This window comes from Hemicordylus capensis, chromosome 2, assembly GCF_027244095.1.
Source record: "Hemicordylus capensis ecotype Gifberg chromosome 2, rHemCap1.1.pri, whole genome shotgun sequence".
Classification (NCBI taxonomy): domain Eukaryota; kingdom Metazoa; phylum Chordata; class Lepidosauria; order Squamata; family Cordylidae; genus Hemicordylus; species Hemicordylus capensis.
In genome coordinates this window covers 173,955,745-173,979,117 of record NC_069658.1, presented here as the reverse complement: position 1 = coordinate 173,979,117, position 23,373 = coordinate 173,955,745, and the positions used below count along the sequence as shown (strand labels likewise).

At 47.4% G+C, this 23,373-nt stretch overlaps 1 protein-coding gene across 4 annotated transcripts in view; it reads left to right on the top strand.

Moving 5' to 3' along the window:
- Positions 1-1,676: 1,676 nt before the first annotated feature.
- Positions 1,677-23,373, top strand: part of KANK2 (KN motif and ankyrin repeat domains 2) — a 106,598-nt gene continuing 84,901 nt past the window's right edge. For 2 of the 4 annotated variants that reach the window (XM_053291873.1, XM_053291867.1), the window contains exons 1-2: positions 1,677-1,788; positions 1,984-2,057. The gene's annotated coding sequence lies outside the window, so the exon portion shown is untranslated. The other 2 variants (XM_053291870.1, XM_053291871.1) reach the window with 2 other exon arrangements.

Sequence of the window (23,373 nt, the reverse complement as noted above, 5' to 3'; positions counted from 1 at the left end):
GTCCGTGCACATCCCTACTTTGCAGAGCCGCAGCGGGGAAGGGGCAGCAGGGAGGTATCCTGCTGCCCCAATTACTCTACTAATTACGGCGCCACAGTGGAAAGCAGCGGGAGTGGTAAGTAAACCCTCCCGCCGCTCTTAAAGCGACCCCCTACCCCAGTGCTGGACCGCAGTGTGGCGGTTCCATGCACACCCCTATTTTCTAGTAGCTATTTCTGTGACCAACATGTCTTCAAGAAGTGCCCCTGAGACAGCAGAACTCATTCAAGCAATCTAAAATCTTCCCCAGATATGTGTCCAGTACATTGTTATTGTGGGTACACGAGGCCCTTTAGAAATGTGAAGACTCTGCACTTACCTTTTATGCCTGTTGTTAACTTCCACAGTAAATACTTTCCTCTGTTTCTCCTAAATGGATGTTGTCACATTCAGTGCAATGGTTTTACATTTGCCCGAGCTTTCCTCTTCCTTTCAGGGCTGTCTGAAGTGGGGGGGGGGCGCGCTAGGGGAGTGGTTGCTAAGGGCCACACACTTATAAGGCCCCCCAAATGCAGCCCAGCCACAGACTCTTGTAGGTCTGGCAGGGTCGGAATAATATTGATTCATCATGGGAGACCCTGAACTATTTTTGCCCTGGGCCCTGCACAAGCCAGAGACTTGCATCCCATGCTGTTGGGTGAGAACAGGCTGTCCATCCCACAGCCCCTTTGGGTAGACTCAAGAGCATCAGTTCTAATGCAAAGATACTGGCAGTTATTACTGGGGAGATCAGCACACTTATCCACATCATGAAACTGTCCATGCTTCTCTGTTGGCAACTCCCTGCTATGTGTGGGCTACCTGTTAGGTATTGCAGATGTCTGGTTGGTTGTGCCACAGTGAACACTGTGCCTTGGAACTGACAGACATGCAGGGCTCCCCCCCTTTTGGTGGCTCAGGGCCCCTCTGGCAATTATCAGCAGAGGCCTACATCACCTCTTCACCTGTCTACTCTTGGACAATGTAGGAAACCCAAGGCTGATGGTCAAGTTGTGGAACAAAGTCCGAATGATGTGCAGCCTGATATGGTGCATCTTTATGTGGAAAGAAGTCCTATGCCTTTCAAGGGGACTGCCACGAGTTAGAGTCCCAATGCTGAGCTGATGGAGTAAAAACTTTGATTGTAAGAGATGCCCCTAATTAAATGGAAAGCAGGGTTAGAAAAATTATGAACTTACAGATCCATGGGGTAGCTGCAGATGCCTTTGCACAGGAACAAGACTGTCCACCTCTTTCCACTACCTCCCCGTGGAATGAACGGGAGATTCCTTCTGAGACAGAATCTGCTACAACACATGCATGTTTCATCTGCAAAGAGAGAGTGCTTATTTCGTCAGAAGAACTATTATTTGCATTAAAATTGATTCCGATTGATCAAGACTCAATCCAGTGACGGCCCCCCAGTAAGTATTGCCATCCCTTTGCACGCTGGAAGTTCCCCTCAAATTACTGACGAATGGGCACACAGAGACTCTTTGAGGCTTTTTGCCATTTTGAAGGCGCAGGGAAGCTAAAGACACCACACTTACATACTCTGTACAGAACAATTCACAAATCAGCCTCCGGCTGCAAAGAGCGTAGCAAAGCCGTCTCTTTCTCCGCCGCATCCCGACGGTCGTGGCACCGCCTCTTCCCTACGGAGGAGGCGTGGCCTTAACGGGGATGGGGTGGCGCCTAGGGGAGCAAGTTCGTGTTGCCGGCGGGGGACCCTCTGCTGGAGCCGGGAGCGGCGCGTCTCAGGCTGAGAAGGTACCGCCGCCTTGACGCGCTGGGGGTCCCAAGCAGCCCCCCGTCGCCTCCCTGGTAGAGCAAACGAAGAGATGCTCCGGCTCCGCTGCTTTGCCTGCCCGCCTCCAAATACGCCCTTTCCCCGATACTTTCCTTAAACTTCTGCATCTCCACTGAATTGTCTTCTTTTTCTCCCATCCTTTCGTTGGACTCTAGGAAGCGATCGTCGTGCTGAGGGGGGAATCCGAAGCCAGCTCGGGAAGGCAAGAGAGGGAACGTCTTCGCTTTGGGTAGGTTTCGGAGGGTGGGGACTTGCTTTCTGTGGTCTTCCCTGCCCTGCTTCAGTCTTATTTCCTTCGTGGTACGGATAAGCAAAGCATCAGCCCGCCGCTTCACATCTTTTCTGAGGGCGACACGAATCGGTTTGATTTGATTAGCTTCTAAAAAATGCGTAGCGTTGATCGGTTGCAGCTAAAGTCCACTTTTATTTCCAGCGCTAGACAAAGCGAGCCCACTTGTACTGAGGCGCTGTCTCAATCTTATGGTTTTAATTTAAAACGCCGCTTCTCTCCCCACCCCCACCACACGCCCCCAAGCTGGGGGGGGGGGGGGGGGACCTAAATTGAAGAACAAACATCTGTGTATTTCTTTCTTGCCGCCCGCCGCCCCATTTCTCTTGCGATTTGCTCCACAGTTCTCCCTGCCTGTTTTGGAGCTGGGAGGAGTTTCGGGGCGGGGGGGCGCAACACAGTGTGGTCATCTACAGCTGTTTGCGATTAAACAGCGCAAGAGCGCTGGCTTGCTGGGAGTCGGAACTCTGGTTTGTAAAGTTGTTTTCTACTTGGTGAGACTTTCTTCTCTTCACCGCCCCCGCCTCCCCCTTATGCCTGCCGGGCTGACGTTGGCAGCTCCTTGCTTTGGGACCTCCGGAGAGAGGTGGGGGGAGCTTGGATTTCAAGTTCTCTGCCCACAAGAATCAGTGGGGCAGGAACAATAAACATTGGGGGCTGGAGGTTCACCAGAGGAATGGCAGGATTTAGAAGGGTGGGGGTGGGTGGGGGGAGTAGGCGGGGCCTCCTGTCAAATCTCTCTCCACAGTGTCAGCAGAAGGATGGGAGGCGGGTTCTGTTGGGTCCCCGGAAAAAGAGCCAGCTGAGGAGGGGGAGGTGTATGGAAAGAGTGAGGCTTAATTGAGAACATCTGGGCAGCCATCCAGTGGAGAAGATGAGATTGGGCCGGGCAGCTGCATGCGCCAACTCCTGCAGTTGCTGGGGCATTCGAAGAGCCTTGTATCTGGTGCTTTTCAGACAAGTTGGGCCATCCCCTTTGGGCCATTAGGACCCCCTGAACAGTTGGGAGACTAGCCTGGAATTGTTCCCTAAATTCCTCCAGTCCTTCTTCATGAAGCTTCTTGTTCATACAACCCTTGGTGTCAGAGGTGGGGGTGAGTGAGGAACCCCTTCTCCTTCTCTATCTTGTTGCATGTTAATTCCATCAAGTGTCCAGTGTTTTTAGTCTAAAGCTAGTGAAATGCCCATGATCATGTGGTGTAGAAGAGAGATAAGTTTATTTGGCCATTGACCAGCAAATTGTTTAGAAGGCAGTCTGTATATTGCATAGACCCTGCATATGGACAGGAACTGTGTGGTGACTAAAGTACATAGGTATGTAGTATCCCCCTCCCCATAATGTGTGTGTTAGTGGAGGCTTGGATACTTATGGTCAGGGATGGGGAAATGTTTGTCCACTTAACAGTGTTGTCTCCAAATGCAAACTCTTAATGGATTTTGTTTCCAGCAGAAGCAATTGACAACCACTCATTTAGGAGAGAGAAAGTAAAGGAGTGTCCTTGGAGATGTTATTTTGGTGGGCCTCAACTTCTTGCTCTGTGTGTGGAGCGAGAAGTGGGTTTTGTCCCCCCTCAGCTATGTCCCAGATTATAACCCTTTTACACTGCCCCATAGGGGCTGGCTTCATTCTGTTTGTCTTATCCTGGCTCTTGTTCCTTGGCCGCACACACAACAGTACGATGGAATGTTGAGAGAATAGAATGGATTGTTGGGGCCTTGCTTTTAGATTATAGACAGATTAGTAAAAGTGAGTTTCCTGCTGCAGAATCTTCAGCTATTCTGCACACAATGCGTTTGCAAACCCCGTGTGAGTAACAAGCCTCACATATATCTTCTAGGGCAGTCCATCCTCTAGCTAACTTTTGAGGAGCTGCTCTGGAGTACTGGAAACCTGGGAGTGCTCCAGGATGAGTAGGCAGCTGTGAGTTATCTAACATAGATGTGTATGTAAAGCTTCCCAGGTCCCATCCAGATGTTTATTTTGCCCCCTAAATGCAATCCAGACTTGATAGAAATGATCTACTAGTACAGGGGTTCCCAACCTCGGATCCCCGGATGTTGTTGTAGTACAACACCCATCAGCCCCAGCCACAATGGCCTGGCCCTTGTGGCTGGGGATGATGGACATTGTAGTACATTATCATCTGGGGATCTGAGGTTGGGAACCCCTGTACTAGAAGGTTCAGTAGAGGAGCCCTTTCCTCAGATTCTTGATTCTCAATGTGTTGAAGAGGCAATTCTTTAGATTTTGTTTAGATTAAATGCTGTTTTTGCAGAAAGCCCAGGCAAAATGTGCCTCTGCCCTCCAGAAAGGAAAGAAGAGGCTGACATCAGAGGAAGGGCTGAGTTAAGGAAGGGAATGTGAGAGTAGCCCTTCCCCGATATTTAGGAAGCACTGTGGTTTATTGCTTAGTTGCTGTTGTCAAACAGTGGAAACATATTTTATCTTTTTGCAGTGTGTCACACTTTGCTTCTACAAGTATTAAATTCTCCTTAATGGTATACTGTCCCCTGCACATTTGATCTTTCACATGCCTTCAAATTAAACTGATCCTGAAGACTGCCATGACTGTTTTTGGCTGGGTTTTGAAGACTACCACTGATTCCTTTGTTTCAGGGGTGTAGCTAGGGGAGAGGGGGCCCGTCTCTCTGGCCGGCCCCCAGAATGAGGGAGATAATGAAGAAAATAGGGCGGGAAGGAGCTAGAGGGCCCTCAGGAGCTGGGGGTACGTGTTCTTTGAACCCTTTCACTCAATTATAGCTACACCCCTGCTTTGTTTAGATCTGGATGCTCCACTGTAGGCTTGTGTTTTCAGTGGAAGGCTACATTGTTTGGGCCCAAGAGAAAAGAGGTGGGTATCTTCAGTATTGCCTTGTTGGCCTCCATAACAAGAGAAACAAAGCTGGTAAAGGGATAACTTTACAGACATGTTAAACAGACTTTCTGGGACCAAATGGCTCCTATGTAGCAAGAAGGAGAGCCAAGGAAGGCCAGACACTTCAAAGATCCTGTGTCTGTGGGAGGGGTAGAATGTTTGGTCCCTTGCTCTGATTCTTCAAGCATGATCATATGTGTCCTTTGGAGCCCTGTGACAAAACACAGATCTCCATCTTAACTCACCCTGAGTGCGCTGAATGGGGGACTTCTTCCCTTCCATTACTGAATGAGTGCCGTCTCTCTTGCCTCTTGACATTGAAAGGACAGAGCCATCTTTCACAATAGATACCCAGCTCAAACCAGACCTGCCTTTGGACATGGAAGTTCAGACCCATTAAGGAGGAAGAACCTCCAGTTTGGAGGGAAAACCTCAACCCTGGATTGGCCTAAGACAGACATTACATCAGAAATACGCTGGCTCCTTTCATTGGATCCCAGAAATGTCTATCTCAGAAAGAGTGGGGAAGCCTTCCCCACTTTAATCACGATGAAATAGGGTCAAGAACCCCAGCTATTTTGTCACAAGTAGAATTGCCATGCCCCACGAAATTCTGGGTTTTACCCAGATTTTAAGCATCTCACCCAGATTGCTTGGCCCACCCAGCTTCACCTGGATTTCAGTTTATTATTTATTATTTTATTATTTTTTACAGCTGAGTTGTGTGGGTTCTGGCTGTACAGTGCCTGTAAGTCCCAAGCCACACAGTTCTAAGTTGTTGAAGCCATGTCTGAGGCTGGTCAGTGACTCTAGATCAGGCTTCAACTGGCAGCAGCCTACCTCAAAAGAGCAGCGTGCTCCTAAATTGGGATATAGAGCCATCTCTGTAATGAGGATAGATCCCAAGAAAGCCCAGGGAAACCCCTTGGTTCTTCACAGGCCCTCTGTAGCAGGAACACCAAAAGCAGTTCTCTTCTCTACCCCAGGGCTTTGTACTGAATGTGTGAGATGGTAATAGTGGGGAGGAAGGGGGGCACTTCATTGGTCACTCCTATACATCTGGGATAAGGGGCAGGGCTTCCAGGCCAGGCGACGAAGTAGGGGCACAGATGCTCTGCACCAGATCAGCTAGTACACTATAATATCTGAATGGGGCTTGTGTCTTGACCTCATCTAAAAGAGCTGGATTTCCTGACTGGCTGAGTGGTTGTGGTCTAGGAGCAGCCTTTCTCCCCACAAGCTGCGAGAATGGAGCAAGGGTGGCCAGCCGCTTGACTCTGGGCAGTTGGGGGCACACAGAAGTGCCATCTTAAAGATTGGGTGCCGTGAGGTGGGCTGCTCAGTGTCCAGACAGCTTAAAGAAACATTCCTGGCCAGCACGTTGCATAGATATTAATAGTACAGAGAGTTTGGAGGCATCCGTCTTGAATCTGGTTACAAACTGCAAGTCCCTTTGTCCCTAATGGGTGGGGTGGGTTGGTGTAGGAAAGCAGCTGCCTCCGAGGTGGAGCCCAGCCGGAGCCAGCCCGGCCGTGAAGCAGGGTGAAGCAGGCTGCTTCCAGGGGTGGATCGTGGGCCAGTTCCCACAGGCAGCACAGCAGTTTACTTAGCCCCGCCCTCCCCCTGGATAGCCCAAAAGAGGGAAGGGAGTTAAATGGCACCATGCTGGTTGTCCTCTTCCCTTTCTAATAAAAAAAGGAGGGATGGAAAGAAGTTTGGAAGGAAGGAAGGAATTGGAGATTGATTATTTATTTATTTCATACATTTCTATACCGCCCAAAACACAAGTTGTGATTTTAACAGGACAAAAAGATAAAGGCCTGGGTGCCCTATGGCGCTCCACTTCAGGCAGCAAATGGCGTGGGCCGGCACTGAGCACAGGATCCGTGTGAGCAGTATTTTGGAAGAGGACACTAGGCTGGGCACAGAGCTTTCTGGCTGGCTGTGGGCAACCTGCAGCTTCAAGGCAGGTTCCCCTAAGGGGTGTTTGTCCTGAATAATACTACCAGTCCCATCACTGAGGTTACAGTAATGCATCAATAAATACCGTAATACTGATGCAACCTTGGAAAAGCCGCTGCCAGTCTGTGTAGACAATATTGAGCTATATGGACCAGTGGTCTGACTCGGTATAAGGCAGCTTCCTTCCTATATTCTTATGTACAAGTAGCTGTAGGAGTGCAGGCCTAGGGAAAGCTGGAGAAGCAGCCTCACTTAAATCTGTTTTGTGAGAGAGAAAATACACTTTGGGGGGTTGGGGGAGATGGGTTTGGCAGTGGGGAGTTGGGGGACATGAGAGGGGAACTTCTTAAATGCTTATCGGGTACAGGGGGGCAGTCTTATAAAGGGCTGTGGTGTAGCAGCCAATGCAGACTCGTACTGTATTTGGCTCCTGTGCAGGAAGGTGATCGAGCCCTTTAGAGACAATGGTGCTTGGGGTGGCATCTTCCAGAGGAAAGGTGGGGGGTGCCTGAAGCAACCATTTGTGTCCTAACCTCACCCTGTCCTTGGGATCCTGCAGGCATTCCATTTTATTGTCTGACTGATGTCATGGGAGGCTCACAGCTGGGGGGAAGTGAGCCGATTAGGAGATGATTAGCAATTAACTAATTAACAGCCTTCTGTGAGTGGTTTGAAGGTTACGAGCTAACTAGCCCATCAGTGGTGACAGATAATGACTGCAGGCACTCAGCTCTTTCCCCAAATAGAGTAAAATGGAATGAGAGAGGGGAACTCTGTAGTTTCCTTACAAACTTCACATATTGCATGAGACTGAATTCAGTTTTGTACATTCCAAGCCTGAGCAGCCTGAATAAGGAACTGAAGTTTACAGGTGCTTGCACCCCTAAAATAAATTTGGGGCTACACATATTGTACACCTCCATGACCAAGAGACTGTCTGCTTTGAGATACACCAGCCGTCATTCTGACCAAAAAGGATGGTTTTTGCACAAGATGCTCTAACACAGGATGTCCGGAGACAACACTTAAAATCAAAGAGTTTGCCACTACCAAATAAATGCACATTACTGTAGGTCTTGCCTGCGTGGTTTACCAAGAACTTCTATACCAGGGTCCAGGGGTAAATGTAAGTGAGCAAGGCGGTGGGGGGCAGGGGGGATAAATGTCCTTGCCTACCAACTTGGTGACTGCTTGCTTTTCATTGTTGATGTATGAATATGTGGTGATTGTAATAGGTATATATGTTTTCTTTAAAGTCTGCAGGCTGCATCAGGGGAATGCATGCACATAAATGTCTGTGTGAACATGTTTGCAGGTAGTGGGGAGTATGTGATATTATTTGCAGAGGAGTAAGAGAAAAGAGGTGCTAAGAATGTTTTGTTTTTCTTATGAAGCAAAAATTGTAGGGAGAAGGTGGGAGGCTCAGGTGTGCATCTTTGCTTCTTGTCCCAGAGCCCACTCCAACTTTGCTGCAGCCCTTTTCTATGCTACCCAGAAAGCACTTTTTTCTTACTTGGGGTAGAATCATCGTGTTGAAAGGGATTCTGGCCCAGTCCCTGCTGCCCTGAAAGAGACCTGCCTTTGCTTGGCAGCAGCATCTATACAAAGGAGGAGACACTGGGACTTTCTTTTAATGGAAACTGGGGTTGTTGTTTTTAGTCCGCACTGGTCAAGCTGTGTGTCAGTGGAGCTCCAATGATGCGTGTGTGTGCACACACACACACTCATGAGATTATACAAATTATGATGCTAAATGTTTCATGCAAATGTCTTTTAATTGTGAATATTAGAATGCATAAACTATGCTTTATATTAAAACTAAAAGATGGCACAGGTTTGAAATTAAAGTGAAGCGGAAGGTACACCGCATAAAGGTCTATTTTTATGAGAGAAGCCATGGCCCAGACACACACGCAACATGATTTTGCACTGAAGCATGGAAAATTCTGTGCCAATGAACCACAAATTCAGCATCAAGAAAATGCAGATTATGTTCTTGGAATAAATGATGCAGGTCAATGTGATCTATGCAGATAGGTTTATTTTGCATGACTGTCCTCCATTTGCAAGCTTTATTTTTAATCTTAATTTGGTAGAATGTTTGCAAGAAGTGGCTTGTTAGCTGGAAAAAGATATCTAGTTATGGGATGGTTGTCAGGCCATGTTTATGGCTGGGGAAAGTGCAGGGAATTGCACTTTATCCCTTCTCCCCTGTGGCTTTAGATAACAAAATTTTCCCCACCGCAAAGACCACTAGACCCTGATGGCCCATCCCACAAGTCTTCCCCCATGGCAATGGTGGCAGTTGAGGGCATGCCCACAGATGACCTGGTGTGGTAGCTTCTAGCCAATAACAGTGTCCCAGAAGAGCTGGAGTGAGGAAGGGGAGGACAAACCCAGGGCTGTCTGTAGGGAGAGCCAAGTGTGTGGGAGGGGGAAGGATCCACTTCCTGATCCCAGTGGGCTACAACTGAGGTTCATCTTGCTAGAAACTGCAAACTACTTTGAACCCCAGCAGTTTGCTGCTCCAGAGGTCATGCATCATGTAGCTGCTTCTACTCTGGTTCTGTTGAGTGTTGGAATTCCTTCTGATGTTGGAATTCCTTCTGATTTGAACATGAATCATTACTGGATGTTTTTTCTACACACTGGTACAAGTACTGGCCTTGGAATGGTTATGGGTGTGACCATTTTTGGTCACCATGCATCTGCAGATCTCCCAGCCCTGGCGCTCCGAAAGCATCAAGCGTTGCCTGCGGGGTGGAAGGGGGCAGCTCCAGCGTTGTTGGCTGAAGGGCCTCATTGTGTAAGTGGGCTTTGGGAGTTCGGCAAGATCATACAATTGGCTCTTTCATGCCAGCCGGAGACTCTTATTAAAATCCAGCCCCCCCTCCCCTTCTGCTCCTAGGAAAGGGCTGGGGTGTGGCTGACTGCAGCTGGCCTCTGCCAAGTCCTTTATGGGCCTCTTCACGTGCACTTCCACTGTCTGGAGTTTGAAATAGGTTCCTTACTTCCACCACCCCAACTAACAGTTGGACTCATTTACTGTTCCTGTTTCTCCCCCCACCATGTAAATGATTGTGGCATTCTTCCCTAAACATGAGGGTCTCCTCTTGTCCTGTGTGCAGTGAATGTGAAACTAAATGGGCAAAATCCCACTCTTGGGCACACACATGAATATACCTCTATACTAGCAACAGCAGAGAGCCTTTGAGCCAAGGCAGGGGTGGTGTTTTCTGAAGACACGTGCTCAGGATCGCTTACCACAGCCTAGTTCCCTTTTCACACACCCCGACCTCCTCCTTGTGCTTCTAGTCCTAGTGGCAAGTCCACAAAAAAGGGTGACTCCCCCTCACCACCTTTTTCTGTTAGAGCTGTGAGTTTGAATCGGTCATTGTGTGATCAGTCAAGTCATTCTTTGACTTCAGATTGAAATCCTCCCCAAATATTGTGTGGCTCAGGCGTTCAAAAAAGAGTTCAGAGAACCCCCTTCAATCTTTTTGCAGGGGCATCTTCAGCTCAGAGACTCAGCCCACCAGCTGCCACCACAAGGAGCGGCACGGCCGGTGGGCACGGGGTGTCAGCAAGCCTCTGGGGAGGTCCCCTCAGAACATTTGAAGGAAACCTCCCCCCGGAGACAGGAGGCCACGGACCAGATCCCCAAGGTCCGTGGCAAAGATGGGAAGCAGCCAGTGGACACCTAGCCCCCAAGGGGCCCAGGGTCATTTCTCCCTCTCCCCCGCCTGCCCATTACATTGTGGCTACGCCTCTGCTCGGCACCCTCCCACCCCACCTTTGAGGTCTCTGAGTTGGGCAATTCAGCCGAAGATCTTTGTGGCCAGTGCAGAGAGTGGCTGTTTTGTCAGTTGTCCAGCGTGGCCTTCCTTGTTCTGAACGTTATACATTCAGGAATAAAATAGGCTCCCAGGCCTGTGCCTCTGTCAGCTCTTAAGCAGTAATAGGTTAAGGTTAATTGTTCTTATGCTCAATAGATTAATTGCTCTTAACCAGTAATAGGGAGGGGAAGAAAGGAGTGTGTCTTCTGTTTTGTCGGAGACCTTCAGCTGCAACCTGAAAAGGCTTTGCTGGTAGGATATGCCAGAGAATGTTTAAACAGAAAAATGTTCTCAATAAAAAGAATCTTAAGTGCTTATTTTCATATCTGCATTACTTCACTCCAGATTGCCGTCGAGCCTATCCCTCAGCTTCTGCCAATCAGGCAGACCTAATATGAAGCTGAGGCATCCCTTTCTAAATAACTGCTGTGCACCAGAGGCAGCTGCATTGGTGCAGAGTGCAGGGCCATGTACAAAACCACAATTGCCACCCTTTCCCACTGCCCTGAGCTATGAAGTCTTACTATGAGATGCAGGATTCCTAGGCCATGATCTGAGTGGAAGAGAAGCAGGGGAAAGGCAGACTTCCAGGGAGACCCCACCCAGCTGCTGAACTTCTAGGTCTTGCAAGCAGGACCTAATTGGATCCATGTGTGCCTGGCAGCTGGCTGAAGCTGTCTTAAAGGGGCCGCTGCACCTGGGTGGAGAGGAATGTGGAAGAGAAGGGGCTTCGCGGACCAGGATGATGGGGAGATGGGCCCGCTGCGTGGAGAGAATGGGTTAGAACTCTAATAGAACTCTCATTCTCTCTGTTTTGCCTAGTAGCTGCCCAAGGCTCCATTTCAGATTCAGGAGGCAGCATAAAAATGACAGTCCTACTCTTGGATATATTCAAGGCTAAACTGCAAAACCATCACATCTCTGCATATTTTTAAGAGTATCTCATGTATCTCATGATGATTGACCTGTATTTATGATGATACTAACAATCCCTCCCCCACACCCAAACAAGGGATTTCTGTCTTTAGTATGCATGCCTAATACAATCAGGCAGATTCCCACACCCCAGGAACTCCTAGGCCAGCCCACTCCTCAACTTTCTGAGTCCACCAGTCAGGCACTTTCAGCGTCCCCACAGAAATAAACACGCACTCTCTGGAGTGCCCCCTCTCTGGTGCCTGCCAAAATATGGCACCCCTAGGCCTGGGGCTATGGTAGCTACTGGGAAGCCTGCCCCAAATACAATCTTGCTTTAATTATTTAAAACAAATAGTAATTAAAGACAAACTAATCATACTTTTTGAGATCATAGAAAGTGATTTGAGAGAGAAGTTAGTTCCCTGTGACGTAACCACACATTTATTGTCCCACTATAGTCTCGAGATTTAGCAGGTGCCTGAGCAATACAAAAATCTGTTTGCTAGAGGTGAAAGTAAGGCCAGTGTCAACTCTACCAAGGTAATTCAAAATAGTGTATTATTTCAATTTACCTTGAACTCCCTGTGGAGGGGGGACTACTACATACAACACCTTGTCTTCAGTCTTGGGGTACAGAACCAGTGATTTGTCCAAATTTGTAGGTGCTTCCGAAGAATAATCACTTGACCTCCAAAATGTGGTGTTGGGCTGGGGCAGGATAGCTCGACCACTTCAAATGGCATCTAACTTGATGCCTTCAGTCTCTGCTTGTATATGAAGAGAGCTAGGCTATCCAGGGGTTGGGAGAGTGAAAGTAACCTTTTCAGCATCCATATGATTTGCTGCTGGCTAAAGCAGTTACATCTATCTCCAGTCTGTGCCAAGAAGTACTAGTGTGGAAGTGGAGAGTCATCTCTAGTTAGACCAGAGGAGGGGATATACATGTCTCATGTCCAGTGTGGCAGGACAAGGTGGTGGCAGGGCTGTCTAGATCATTTGGTCACCTCTGAGGTGGCTACTAACTGAATACCACAGAAGATGCTGTTTTTGGCCCCAAACAATAAGCAAAATTGTATGGATCTCTCATCACAGGAAGGTGGTGTGTGCTTATCCCACGAAATCAGTGTTCACAAAGTTTCCCTTTCCTAGTAAAGCCTTTAGGGACTTGGGTCTGTCTTCTGTTGGGAAGGCTTAGGAAGACTGAGGTCAGGTATTGGGAAAGCAGTCAAACAGTATTACTAGGCAAACAGTGGGGCCCTCCCAAGAGACGTCTGTCTTACAGCTTGCTCTGCTCCTCCGATATTTGAGCTAGGGGATGAGGTGAAAGAAATCAAATGGGTGGTTAAATGTACTACAGAACAATTGGCTATGCTCTGTGTGTGTGTGTTGTACCAAAAAAAGGAATTGCATGCATACATACATACTCAGAAAACTCAGTTACTGTATATGGAAGTGACGATAATGCAGAGTAATTAACATAATATGAAAAAACAGCAAGGTAGAATTGTAGGCTTTAAACAGCATTAGGCCAGTGGGCAGGATTGCAGTGCACCAGCCCAGCTCCTCTGAGCCCCACAGCTTTGTGTAGAAAGAAGCAGCCTTCACTGAGGTGGTTCAGTTCATCCTGTTTCTCAGGTTCCAGGAGCTGTGTATCCAGACTTTGTTCAGGTGCATTCTTCTTCTTCTTCTTCTTCTTCTTTTACATTTATATCCTGCTCTTCGTCCGAAGAGCTCAGAGCAGTGTGCATGCTTATTTTTATCCTCACAACAACCCTGTGAGGTAGGTTAGGCTGAGAGATATATGACTGGCCCAGAGTCACCCAGTGAGTGACTCCAAGGATGCCAATCTTGTAGATTTTTGATGATGGCTGGTCATACCTTTAGCATAAACTGTCTTGGGGGGAAGCTCAGTGCTGAGATGGGGGAAGGGGGTATTAGGTTATTCACAGAGACTGAGAAGGAAGAGAATGAGAATGAATTTAATCAAATTCCTCTTTAAGAACATGTGAACAGCCCTGCTGGATCGGGCCCAAGGCCCATCTAGTCCAGCATCCTGTTTCGCACAGTGGCCCACCAGATGCCTCTGGGGAACCCACAGGCAAGAGGTATGTGCATGCCCTCTCTCCTGCTGTTGCTCCCCTGCAACTGGCATTGAAAGGCATCATGCCTCTGAGGCTGGAGATGACCCACAGCCACCAGACTAGTAGCCATTGATAGACCTGTCCTCCATGAATCTGTCTAAGCCCCTTTTAAAGCCATCCAAGCTGGTGGCCATCACCACATCCCATGGCAAGGAATTCCATAGATTAATTATGCGCTGTGTGAAAAAGTACTTCCTCTTATTGGTTCTAAATCTCCCAACTTTCAGTTTCATGGGGTGACCCCTGGTTCTAGTGTTGTGAGAGAGGGAGAAAAATTTCTCTCTGTCTACCCTCTCCACTCCATGCATAATTTTATACACTTTGATCATGCCTCCCCTTAGTCACCTCTTTTCCAAGGTAAAGGGCCCCAGATGCTGTAGCCGAGCCTCATAAGGAAAGTGCTCCAGGCCCCTGATGATTTTGGTTGCCCTCTTCTGCACCTTCTACAATATCCTTCTTAAGATACGGTGACCAAAGCTGTATGCAGTACTCCGGATGTGGCTGCACCATAGATTTGTATAAGGGCATTATAGTATGTTGGATGGACATACCAGCACCTATTACAGGCTGGTATGTTGGCCTTGTCCAATGGCACCTCAGGCCCTGTATGTGGGAAGGCTGTGCCAAAATTGCAGTTCAAAACGTTACTTGATCCTTATTCCCAATGAAACTCCAGAGGCACACTCATGGCTTGGCGCTGAACAAGGAGAATGAACAGTCAGGGAGGGGCAGAGGGGGGACCCAAGCATCCAGACTCAGCACTAATTTATTAAGATGCTATTCCTTTGTCAATACACCTTGGGAATCCCCTATTAGGGATGTGGCAGCAAATCTCAGCTTACAGGGTGAGACAGGTGCATGGGGCTGTAGCAGAGAGGGTTGGGCATGACTGGGCTGGCTCTCACAGGACTGTGAGGGATTGTGACTTGCCCACAGCTCTCCTGGAAGCTTCGTGGCTGAGGGATTCAACCTTGAGTTTCCTGGTCCAACATCAAATGTTCTGACCTCGACACCACAGACTTCAAAGTATACAATTAGCTACCTGCCAAAAACCACATAAAGGTGTTCCTATTATTGCAAAGTATAGCACTCCCTGATGGACTATTCCAGGGATCCTCAGCGTTGGGCCTCCAGATGTTCTTGGACTTCAACTCCCATAATCCCCAGGCCCAGTGGCCTTTGGCTGGGGATTATGGGAGTTGAAGTCCAAGAACATCTGGGGGCCCAACGTTGAGGATCCCTGGACTATTCCCTAGGCCTGTGGCCATCCCACACTAGAAAATGGCAAGTGTGGACTTTCAAAGAGCACAAAAACCTTAACATATTTGTGTGCATCATATGGGGTGCTGAGGTGTGATAAAGTACAGGGGAGGGAGGCTCTAAAGCAGAGTAAGTGTGTCTCATGAAAATTGGATGCCTTGATAAAGCTTGAAAGAAGGAAAGTGTTCCATATGGCTATGTTTTTCTTCCTGTGTTTCAGAAAAGGGACAGAAGACAGAGAGAGGCATCCTCCTGCGCTTGCAAAATTTCAGGATCAGAAACTAGGAGATAAAATCTGGGGGGCAGTTTATTTCTATAGGAAGTGTGGGGTTCTCTGTGTACAGATTTCTCAGACATATGTACACAGGAGAGCTGCAAGGATTGGTTGAGTGGGTTGAGGAAGGGAAACATCTGAATGTTTCTTTCCACCCTACTTGGCTAATCCTTGCAGCTCTTTGGCCATCGAGACCCTCTTCTGCCTTGTACTTTCATGATCCTCCTATAGAAACAAGCTGCAGACCAGATCTCACCTCGCACTTCTGAGCCTGACACTTTTCAAGCACAAATGGAAGTCTTATCTCTCTGCTCTTAAAAAATGAGCAGAGAATTTGCACAAGCCCTCCTAATGCTTTCAAATACGTTTTCTGTACATACAAAATAGAAAGTATGACCTGTTAAGAGAACCAACAGAATCTGAAAAATGAACACATTTTTCTGGGAAGATAATTTAAAAAACAAAATCTTTTGACATTAATAAATAACCAATTGGTGCAAAAAACTGTATGATGAAATGGGAGAGAGATTTGAACTGCTTGTTGCTGGATAAAATATGGATACTTCTGTTTATGGGGTTCACAACTCCTGTACAGTTTAAAATTTTCTCAACATGACACAATGGCATCAAAGGTTCTGGCAATTGGTATGTGACAATGGACCGGGTCTCACGATCAGTGAGACCCGGTTCCTAGCCGTGAGCGGGAAGAGCAGGCTAAGCCCTCTCTTCTCGCTAATGAACGGGCAGGGAGCCCTGGGCGGCCAGATCGGCTGCCCACACGATGGCCGGCTCCGAGATGGAGCTGACGGATGCTGGGGAGCTCGGGGGCCACGCGACCCTTGGAAGCCCCAGTATGCCCTGTGCACAAGCGCACAGGGCATACTGGGGAGACCCCCAAGCCGGGAGGCTTCTTTTAAGCCTCCTGGCTGGGGGTCTTCTCATGAGTAGCCACGGCGCGGAGCCACGCCGTGGCTACTCACAAGCAGATAGCCCGGGTTTGCGGAGCACTCGCTCTGCAAACCCAGTCTAAAGGGCGGGCTACAGGAGCAGGTTAGCCGCTCCAGAACCACTGGGCTCAGCTGCGAGCCTGGTGGTTCTTACGATCACAAAGATCAGGCTAGGATTTTCCTAGCCCAATTTTTGTGATCATAAGAATAGCCCCAATGTTTGCAATAGTTGGCTTATGAATAGCTCTAACCAATTAATATATGTTGTACAATATGAAACTTCTGAAGGCTATGATATTGATTATGAATGATATTGATTAGTAGTTGCTAGACTTTAACTAGTCAGCCATTAACAAACATACAAAAACTATTCACTTTTTGAAGGTCTGGAACCTGAGTGTGAAATGAGCACTGAAGATTGGTTGCCCACTGCATAATATTAGTATATGAGATAGATGGTAGTCTTGTTCCAATGGTTATACTTTTTTTTTTTTAGGTTAATAGGGCTATGCTGTACCACAGGAGTTCTCAGCCATGGATCCTGAGATGTTGGACTACAGCTTCCATCATCCACAGCTGCCATGAACACATACCATTGTGGCTGAGGAAGATGAAAGTTCCAATAACAGACCCCAGATCCAATAACATCTGGGGACCCAAGATTTGGAACCCCTGTGGAAAACATAGAATGACATGATGGCATTATGTATCTATATTGTATATGATGCTGAATAATGTCTAATTTTTCTGTGTTAATTTTAAGAAAAATAGTAGATTAATAAACTAAAAAGGCTGCTCAAATTTGGTTTTTTAAACAATGATATATCCCTGCATTAGACAAGAACTTTTCAGTGTGGAGCTCAGCAAAAAAACCCTTTCCTTCCAGCCCATCGGGCAGCCTGACACCCATAAGCAAGAGCTAGCTAGGCTACTACACTGAGGAGGCGAGGGAGTGTAAATGCCTTTAAGTATTTTGAATCCATCTCTTCATCTCTCTCTCTCTCTCTCTCTCTCTCTCAACTCCTCATGGCAAGAAGTGAGAATACCAAGATTAATAAATAGCAGACACCTTTACTTAAAAAAAATAAATTCCATGATCTCATTGTAATATCTGGGGGAAACCTACCTTTTATAAAATCAACTAATAATTTATCAGGCATGCAGAGTCTTTTGGGTCACAAAATGTTCAGTTTGTTTAAACACCCTCTGTCCAAAAAACTTGACATCTGCAATTTCTTTATAGTTATAAAATCAGCCAAATACCATATCTTTGGAAAAACCCAAGAACATTTGCTCTATAAAAACATGACTGTTCAGTTCAAACAACTCTGGAAATTTTATTATTCGTGGACCTGTCCCAAAGGGTTGGTTTTTAATTACTTCATATTTTATTATTTTAAATTTTAGCAAGAGTCATTGCTATTATGTCTATTTTATAGGTAGGAACTGAGGCTAGGAGAAAGTGATTTGCTTTAGTGGATATGGATTGATCTGGGATTTAAAGTGAATGGGTTGTAATCTGAACAACAGAATCCCATTGTTGCTTTCCAACCAGGGGCAGGGAGCAACTAATGCATAATTTAATAAGCTCTATTTGCTCCCATTAATCAATAGGGCTTTTGCTGAAGAACTTCAGCCCCACCCACACTGCTGTCAAAGTGGTTTGCCCAAGATAATATAGGGAATCAATGCTTGATCTGAACTCTTGCTTCACTGGGATTTGAAGAAGCACTCAATAGGGGCAACAAGCCATTGTGCAAAGTGGTCTCTAAAATGAGCATGAAGCATACTGAACCAGCACATCACTAGGGAGGAATGGCAGTGGTGCTCTAGATCTGTCCTTGGTGTATAATCCACCCAAATCTGGATGACCCTTTCCGTACCCTCCCAGCCACAAAAATAACCCTAAATCTGGTCTCTTCCTTCTGTTGAGGGTCCAGCATGGCAAGGGCAGTTGGGAGTCCCCACAGAGTTTGCCTTACTGGAGAAAAGTGTTTGTGAGGGCCTGACTAGACGGGAGTAGGGATATTCAGCTGCGGGGGGTGGAGAGTGGTAGCTTTAAAGGGAGGCACACAGGTCTTACCTGGCCCTCTGCCACCCTACCATGGCGTTGTTGGTTCTAAAAAGCTGCACCACGTGGCTGCGGTGCTGCTCCCAGCAGCCCACGCATGGTGTTGGCATTCACAGTACCGCTGTGGCTGCTGAGAGCAACAATGCAGCTGCGTGGCACAGCTTTTTGGAACTGACAGCGCTGCAGTGAGGCTGCGGGGTGTGTGTGTGGAAGATCCACTCTTCCCCGCACGCCTTGAAACTATTTGGCTGCAACAGCTCGAATCATTTTGGCACCTCTGTAATGAGGCAGCATGGCTCAGACTGGCCCACGGGGCAACAGGGCATATTCCCGGGGCACCCCACCTGCTGGGTGCCCCTGTGCCCCACTGCACTCAGCAGCAGTGAATACTCCCACCCTTAAGTACCCATTTTGCTCAAAAACTGGCGCCCTCCCCACATACATCCCACCACCCTCTCAGTGCCCCCAGTCCAGCCCTGGGCAGCAAAATGATTTTGAGCACATCTTAGATGGGAGGGTGCTCTGTTGTTGGGAGGTCTTGTCTTTTCCACATACAGCAGGTGTGAGGGACCCCAGTTTGGTTCAGGACTGTAGCACTAGGGTGAAGCGCTTAAGAATGAAAGGGACTTCTGCTTGCCCCACTATGCTGTACCCATGTTTTCCCTAGCGGGGTTAATTAGCAGCTTCAGTTGGTGGGGTCCATTAGGAAATTGGCATAGGAGACAGGCTCCTCCTTCCAGTGGTAGAACCCCCACCCTGAATGGCAGTTTGCCAGATTCAGTCACAGATCCAGTTTTGCCCTGAGAGCACCACTGCATTGGCCTGGGTGGTTGTGGGTTGGGTTGGATCCAGGAAGCTCTCTTGGTAGCCTTTGGGAAGTGTTTATCTTTCTGCCTCGTAGGCCTGTTGGGCTAAAATGCTACTCTGAACTCCTTGAAGGAAGGACAGCATTATGCATATGTAACAAACAAGGAAAATGCAGCATATTTTCTTAAGCTTGCAGTGCAGCAAGCAGCAGTTTTGGCAATGGAAAGCAAAGCAGGGATGTCTGGTTCTTGCAGAGGGTTTTTAAAGATGGGAGAATGTTATATCTTCCCTGAAGTTGCTCAAGTAGCCTCTTGTGAGAAGAATGCTTCCAAGAGGCACCGATTCTAGAGGTGCACCCAGTGATGATCCCTTTCAATGCCAGGGGCTAGGTGTCTGGGTCAGCCACTTTTGTTTGTTGATTCAGGCGTATGGCCCTTTCATTTGTAAAGCATCGGGTGGTAGTGAGTGGTGAGTTGGTCTGATTTTTACAAGAAGAAGGGATGCATGGATGAGGGGAGCTGAATTTCCTCCTAATTTCCTCCTTACAGTGATTTTGTTATTGCTCAAGTGTGTGATTAAAAAAACACACAATTACCAAATTAGTCATTTTAGAACAGTGCATATTATGCATACTGGAGGATTGTTTTTCTCTTTGACAGCTTCTGTAAATGATGTTACGTTTTAGCATTTTGTGTGGAGAAGGTATACAGTGTGGCAGGGTTATTCATTTGGAAAGTAAGCTATAGTGCATTTCCCCAGCGAAAAGGGGAAATTTCCCTCAGAAGAGCAAAATGTGTGCTCCCTCAGCATGAGGGCTAGAAAACTGAGGTGGCTAGGCAAACTTGCTAGGGTGTCTTTTCCCTGGAGTCCTATCTGAAAAAGGTGGAGCTTTCAGATTAAGTAGAGGCCTCTTTACTTTTTAGTGGACCTGAAGCAAAGAGGTCTATTTATTTTTCTATGACAGATAGATAGATTAAAGTTTCTTACAATCTTTGACCTGTACAGAAACATGAAGAAAAGAACACATTGTTCATAAAACAATATAGCAACAATATAGCTTTATGAGTATACAGTATACAATGACATAGTAAGTTATTCCACTACAATAGTCATTAGGTGGTGTATATTCTAGGGATGTGCACGGAACTGGTTTGGCGCTCCTTTTGTGGAGCACTGAACCAGTTTGAAATGCCGGCATTCGAACCAGTTCAGAGGTGGTGGTGGTGGTTGCTTTAAGGCACGGGGAGGGTACCCTCACCTCCCTTGCCATGTTTCCCCTGCCAGAACTGCTGCCAAAACTGCTGATGCGGGGCGGCTGAGTACCAGTCAGCATAACATCGGAAGTGGCCAGTGCTTGTGTGGTTTTGGCAGCAGCGGGGAAACGCAGTGGCGGCGGGGGGGGGAGGGCACCCTTCTTGCTCCTTAAAGCAACCCCCCCCCACCTCCCAGGAGTGCACGGAACCGGTTCCATGCACATCCCTAGTATATTAATTGCTATTTAAAAGAACTTAGCCATGCTGTAATTGGTTTGATGGTCTGACAAGAGAAATGAGATACTTCATCTTCTCTGGGCCTTATGACCTGCTTTGGCTGTCCAGTGACCTGGACAGCCCAGGACTTAAGGGCTACTTAAAGGTAACTTCTTCAGCCTTTTATACTGGCACGTGCACAATACCTCATGAGTAGGCTTTTCTTCTTTCGAAAGTTAAGTAAAAGTCTTGAAGAGAAACGAGAGACTAAATCTTTGCAAACCTACTCTGGCTTTATCTGTAGTATTTTGGTTAAATGTTTTGTTGTAAATCACCCAGAGACTTGCTTTTGGGGGTGGGGTTGTTATACAAATATGTTTAAAATAAAAATAAAATAAATAATAAATGAACAGCACTTGCTGTGTATTGAAGTGCTTTGTGACTCGTATGCATGTTCACTGGATGACTGCCGCACTCCGAGCAGAAATGAACATTACATGTAAATGCAGGCAACAAATCTGTGTGCCTTCCGTGTTAGTTTCAGTTCATTTTATTGTTTTAGCCATAGATCATTACAAATCAGATAATGCTTACAGAAAGAATGCAAAACTAGAAGAAGCAGCAAACGATGACTGTACAATCCATTACATCAGTTAGGTCTGCTTTGAAAAAATTGGCACATGCCTTCGTTAAAGCCATCAGCAAAGTAGCATTACTTACTAAGTTTTCTCCTAGACTCCTTGTTAACCCTCATCCAGAGTCATTATTTTTTACACATGAGTATGACTTCCTACTCCCAAGTAGTAGATGCCCCCAACTTTTTCAGGCCACAGAACTCACAATAATTTAACATTTCACTTCAGGGAAGTGCAGCGGTGAACCCCACATCCTGAGCATGGCACACTTTGTGACTGCATGACTCACTGAGAATGTGAATTCAGAATTCAGAATGTGAGTTCAGACCATTTCAGCTGAAAGGACACACTGTGACTGACCTAAAGGCAGTCATCACAGGTCTACAAGCTGGTTAAGTGCATTCTACAGGCCAGTCTCCCATGATCGTCACATCTTCTTGATTTGTTTTGGTTCCTTGTCAGCTGTCCTTGGGCACACACTTCCTGGTTACATACAAAACCAATGTGTTCTTTAAGCCACATGGATGATAATGGCTCCCTTTGTGAATGTGGTTGCATCTCTGGGAGCATGGCTGGCTTCTGGTGTCTACGTAGGTCAACTTATTGCCCAGGAAAGCCTGAAGCTATACACTAGTGTATATATATTTCCCAGCTAGGGAAAAATGTTATTCCTCCCCACAATCCTCCAAAGGTCAGTCCAGATGAATAGAGCCCCACACACTCAATAACATCAGGGTCATGGTGATGTCACTGATGGATGTCACCCTAATGTAACTGATGGATGTGCTGATGCTTTCTTAGTGTGTCCTTTAATTGTGTGAGAGATGCGTTCATCTGAATTGTCTCTCTACACAGGCTCCAGAAGGGTTTTGAAGCATGTGTAGAAGGGCGATTCAGATGAACACTACAACACCACCTCATCATTGACCTTTGCATATCTGTCTACCTTGATTTGATCTACACATCCCTTCAGAGGCCTCCCACTTGCTCTTCCATTGACTGTCTCAACCTTACCCAATGAACTTCTTAGCCCAGCTGCCCTTCAGAGTTTCCTGAACTTAGCTCCTCCTATCCTTGGGCCATCTCAGGAGTCTGAAGCCCTGCCTCTCTGCCATTGCTCTTGCCACCTGCTGTGCCAGCATCCAACACTGCCATCACCCTTGCCCAGAGGCGTAACTATAGGGGGGGCAGGGGGGGCACGTGCCCCGGGCGCCATCTTTTCTGGTCACGTGGGGGGTGCCGCCATGACAAAATTTTTTTTTTAATTTTTTTAAAAATTTTTTGTTAATACAAATGTTTCCTGCTCGGTGCAGCAGCGCTGCAGCAGTCAAGGGAGTGCGTCGGCGCCCCCTCCCCCACGAGCGGTCCCTTCCACGCCGCCCTCGCCCCCCCATTGCTTTGCTGGCGCCTGGCGGCCAGTCACTGGCCTGGCTTGGCGGCGGCGGCAGCGTCGGGCGCTTGTGAGGAAAAACCTAAGTATAATGTAGTATATTGGGGGTGGCACGGGGGGCACCATTTCAGTGCTTGCCCCGGGCGCTGTTTTCCCTAGTTACGCCTCTGCCCTTGCCAGGGGCGTAACTATAATAGGGCAAGGGGAGACAGTTGCCTGGGGGCCCACTGCCTTGCCCCCCCCGAGGCAAGTCACATGACTGACTCCCCCAGCCACACACCCGCCCGGGCTTCCTTCAGTTGTATTCATCCTCCGAAACTGATGTGAGTGTTAAGACCTGGAGCTACCAGAACAGCATCTCTCTCTCTAGTACCATTAAATGACTTGGATCTTCCACAATTTACAAAACCTTTTAAAAAATAATTTAGGATGATGTTCTATTGTGGCACATAGGAGATATAACTTTACTATGCTTTTTGTTATCACTATTCAGCCTCATTTAAGATTTCTTTACTTCATGAGCTGAGCTTCAGTGAGGTAGTCCATTTTAAAATCTTGTCTCTGGGCCCACTCCAACCTTGCTACGCCCCGACCCTAACCCAACTTCCTCCCATAGCTTTGGCCAGCGCCACATTATCCAGGCCATGCTTTGCCTTGCTCCAGGGTGGGC